The sequence below is a fragment of the Bradysia coprophila genome (assembly GCF_014529535.1).
Source record: "Bradysia coprophila strain Holo2 chromosome X unlocalized genomic scaffold, BU_Bcop_v1 contig_185, whole genome shotgun sequence".
NCBI classification, from domain to species: domain Eukaryota; kingdom Metazoa; phylum Arthropoda; class Insecta; order Diptera; family Sciaridae; genus Bradysia; species Bradysia coprophila.
This window is the reverse complement of record NW_023503305.1, coordinates 1,553,554-1,558,727: the sequence shown is the minus strand read 5'-3', so window position 1 is coordinate 1,558,727 and position 5,174 is coordinate 1,553,554.

Below are 5,174 nucleotides of genomic sequence, written 5' to 3'. Positions count from 1 at the left end.
TTTTTATACCTCTGATTTTTTTTTCATGTTCTGGTTGGGGGACTCGAGTACTACAGTGATCTGTATTCAGTTAAAATAATTGTGCATGTGAAATCAGAGGATCACCATACGAACGAATCGTATTTTCGTCTTAGACATATCACCATTCAAAAATGTCGAAATTTCGACTTTAGCTGGCTGTTGCTCCATGGCCACGTTGTTGAGAGAAGCAATTTTGACGCGAATTAACTTACAATTAGTCCCTCTATCCGTTGCTATAACAATCTGTATTTAAATTGACTCGTGGGTCCCGCACGGCCACGTGTGCCGGTTCTTATAAACGGCAGGACAGATCCGGAAACTGAATACAGTTTCGTGTAGTACTCGGGTCCCTCAACCAGAACATGACAAAAAAATCAGAGGTGGTGTCGCGACTCTAATTAAGTTTTGTTCAACACCACCGTGTATAGCCAATGCTACAACCGAATTTTTTGTGTAAGCCAAATAAATTTTAGAACCAACTTACCGACAAACGAAATGTTATAAACTCACGTGTACCACAATATTGAGACGGCGCTCAGAATTTTCAATTTGCATTTGATTTCCAATCGGTAAATACCGCCACACCTCATTCCTCGCCATATATTATATGTGAATGTAGAGAAGAAACACGAACGAATTGATTAAGGCTCCACTCAATTTTGATATTTGCCACCATTCACATAAATGTGATCTTCATGTCTATTCCGCAAAAAAAAAATTTGTTATGCAGTTCCCTTTTTATTGATGTGGCATAACAGAAATATTGATACAAAAGTTTTTCTTTCTCGGTGAAAATAATTTTAAAATTTTTCTTTTTTTATTCCATTTACCAGAAGAAGAAAAAAAGGGATGAGAACTGAACATATAATTTAATTAGTAAAGTTTCTGGGGCATTCAGATAAATTTGCTTTGGCAAACTGAACAACTCCAAGTGGGGTTTTGTAGCCCCGATTGAAGAAGATGTTTGAACAGAAAAAAAAGATAAATTTTCTTCTCCGAATTACACACTTATTTGCTGATCAAATAAATGTGGAATGAATATGATTTTGTTGGATGAAAAATCTTTTTGAAAAGTATATATGTAACTCAACTATGCCATACTCTTCGTTCTTTCCTTTGGGGCAAATGGAAAGGAATGCAAACAAGAAAGGAACGAGTATTCTACGGTGTATAATATTGTTTGTAGATAACTTTATTTTTATTAACGAGTATACACCATATACCATATACCTACCAGCAAATAATAACATTTTTATTTGATTTTTAGATATTGATTTACTCCAATACATATCCATATCCATCCATCCATCCATACCTTCATGCCGTATAAAAATATATAGTTTTGCAATTCGTTATAAGGACTTTCAGAAAGTTCACTAACCAGCTCCAGTGAATTCGTCGGTTTCCAATGTATTGGTTTAAAAATTCAACAAACAATCTGTACAATCTCGAGCAAATAAAAAGAGGTAAGTGGGAGACATTGCCAGTGAAAAATCATTATATCGAAGTTAGTTTCGGTATCCGTATTTCAATTCAAAATACGCAAATGCAATGATCACTCGGTGGCATAATAGTAGATTGTGCACCTCTACCAGAAATGCTTATTTTAAAGACTTGGAAGTTATGTATCGACATATCAAGACATTGCACAAGATCCGAACTAAAGCCTAAACAAAACCCGAAGCGTCTTTTGGTAGCCGGGCCGGCCCTGACCTAATGCTGTTTAAAATGTAAAAAAAATAAATAAAAGCGATGAAAATGGAATTCTAGTGAATCGATGAAGTTTTACACTTGAACTAAAATTGTGGATTCCTGGAGGAGTTGGTGCGCTAGGTTTATGGCGTCACGAATAGTAGAGGTTCAACGACATCAATATCGTCCAGGTCGTGTACTGTAGTTATTTGTAAAGACTTCGAGAAATTTGAAGTTTTTTTATTTTTAGAATGCTTTCTACGCCGGTCATATGCAGATTTGGAAAAAAAATTAAAGTCCAACAAAATGCCTACATACGACTATTTTTTCCGATAAGCCCGTTTCTTATTGTAAGAGATATAAATCAAAAACGATTTTGACTACACCAGTGCAGACCAATTTTTAACCAGTTCCAGCATGAACTGTCCTCTGAGCCATTTGAAGCCCAGTGTTTAAAAATCGCCGATGGCTTGTTTTCAACTTGTACGAAGTTTTCGCAAATTGACTCTAAATTCTTAAGAATTTTATTCCAAAAATAGGCTTTGATGCGAAATATTTCCCGTTACCTATGGTCGGAAAAACTGAGTCCTTTCTATGTGCACTTATCAATCAATATTTATTGTCACGAAAACGATTTTACGTTTTCGCCTGCCTCAATTTTTTATTCATTCAAAAAAGTATCGAATTCTCAAGCGAAATTAATATGTCGAAATGACAAGTCAAATAAAAATTTGTCAATTAGCTTAAACATTGCGGAACAAAGAACCTTCTAAAAATGGAGAAAAAAGACACAAACATCCCAAACAAAGCGAACGACAAATGCTGATGAATAAAATCAATTATATTTTTGATAATTGTTTCTGAACTGAATCCGCCGGCACAATATAATGGCACTAAGTTTATTTAGGGACTTAAAACCGAAATACAAAAGAATCAATCATCCCCAATATAAATTAGCATTTTGTGTGTTCCGGCCTATGTTGAATTCGTATTATTTATATTACATATATTCACAGCACTTTACTGAATCTGCTTAAAGAATCTGAAAAAGATTTGAATATTGCAGAAGGTTGAATTTATTGACAAATTTGTAATTTATGCCAACAGGCTTTCTTAATCGGAATGGATTGAAAAGTAAAGTGGTTTTGACTTCGAAATGTCGTCTTAACCATTTGATTTGTCCATGTTAGGACTCAAGGCCTCAAACAAAGTTAGTGTTGGTTACAGCTTATTTCCTTCAAGAACAGTTTGGTTTATGTTTTCTTCCAACAACGAAGCACCTTTTAGGTTTCTCAAACATCTTGAAGGGTTCTCAACAGGGCCTATTTTAAGGGAGTTTTGTCATATTTTTTTAAAATATAATGCTGATAAATCGAAGCACCTCCGTTGTTTTTACTAAAACTGCATTGTATTTTACAAGATTGACTTGACTTGACTTGAACATAACAAATTGGTGAATGTGCGTGCACATACCCGGTAGAGCTTGAACGTGAGAACTTCCAACGATGCATCGCGATGCAACGTTGCCATATCATCCCTTGAATGAGCTCCTTTTTTGCCCCCTAGTTTACTGGTGTGCACACATCTTGCCGCAAGGCCAGATTTACGCAAACCAGATAACTGCGCCACTTGCTATGCGTTTGACTTATATGCCTTTGTACGAATATATTGACAACTAACAACAACCACCGTCGCTCGACTTGAGGTTGGACTATCTACAAATTTTTAAGTTCAATGTTCGGTTACAGTTTATTTACCTCCCCACTTCTGTCATCTCCACCATTACCTGTCACATTAAAGCGTCAATTCCGTTGATACCTTTGGTACTTGCATTGTATTCATGAAGTCAATTAATCAATTAATGCTTCTTTATTTCCAGCAAGGCAGTTGTACCGTTGACTTGAAAATTGATAATTGGCGATTTTTGTCATTGTAGAACTGTTTGGAGCGATCTAATTTCCTTGCGGAGTATTAAGTTTTCTAATCATGGTGAACATGTCAAATATACGATCAGCTCCTGTCTATTATGTTTACATGTGAAAGAAAGTTCATAGAAGCTAGGAAGAGGTCTTCATATTATTACAGGAGCGTTATTATAATCACATGCGTTATTTAGTCAAAGTTCAAATAATTAAAAATATGTCGATACCGTGAGTAACATCGTTTTTCCTGTTTCATTGTGCCATATTCATTAGAGTGAGATGCTTAAATTCGGAAAATGGGACGGGTACTGCTAGATAATTATTCGGAATCAGTCTTCCGTGTCAGTATGTGAAATGTGCATGAATTCCATTGCATTTTTGTGTGGATATTGTTTTATTCTTGATTGTTAACTGTCAATTTTTATTCGAGCGTCTTTATAGGCGGATATCCTGTTCAAGTGATGAATTCCATGTAATGGATCCACATCGTAAGTGGCAGTGGGGAGATGAGCCAACTACTCGAGCTCAAATTCCATAGTAAAAATTTCTCTTTTCCTTTACTTTCCGAATTTTCCTCTCCTTATATTGAGCTTCTGATTGAAATGTTTAAAATAAGTGCCTCTTTCATTACTTCTCCAACTAAGTTTCAATTCAATTTAAACCAATTTTTTTATAATAAACGACCCTGCTCTTCTTAGGACAAATAAAATTTCTGTGTGACTACCGAATCGGCAACAAACCTTAAGCAATCAATCATAAAGAATTACCATTGTAACACTCGGCAAACTACTCGTTTAATTTCAAAATGTACGTAGGCCCTTTACCGCAATTAACAACCACATATTTATCTTAACTGTATCATCTCTGTCTGTGGATTGAGACGAAAATAACCCCGACACCGGAAACAAAATGTCCAAAAAAAATAATTAATTTAACTCGGTTTAACTTTATATAGACTGTCCACCCATAAATAACAAAAACGTTCTCCGAAACCAGGACATTTGCCGGCTATATTCACAAAAGTGTATCATGTATTTAAAGGATACGGGGACGTAAATTAATTACAGCGAAAGAATGAACTTTCTCCATAGATATATGTGAATGATAAATAGATCTTTCGGTTGGGGCTTCTGATGTTTAACAGAAACTTGAAGCCTTTGGGTAGAGAAAATTGCAGTTAAGCACCATTGATGTGATGGCATCATTATTACTATTTTGGTAAAACGTTATTAGAAAATAATGTATTGTCTCGCTTAATGTTGCTACAAATAAAACATGATTATGCGGAAACAACAAATGTAGTCGAATTGTTGTTGTTGTTTTGAATGGAACAGGGAACACATAAAAAATAGAGATGTAACTTTCCAGTCGGCTGAAATTTCTCGTAAAATATTTTTTTTTTTCCTTCTACACATCAAACACAATGAAATTGATAAAAGTTTATTCAAGAAACAGAGAAAGAGCATAAACATACACCGTACATTGTATATCTTCAATCTCAATTTAAATAAGATCAAGTTTTGATTGAATTGTGTTTTA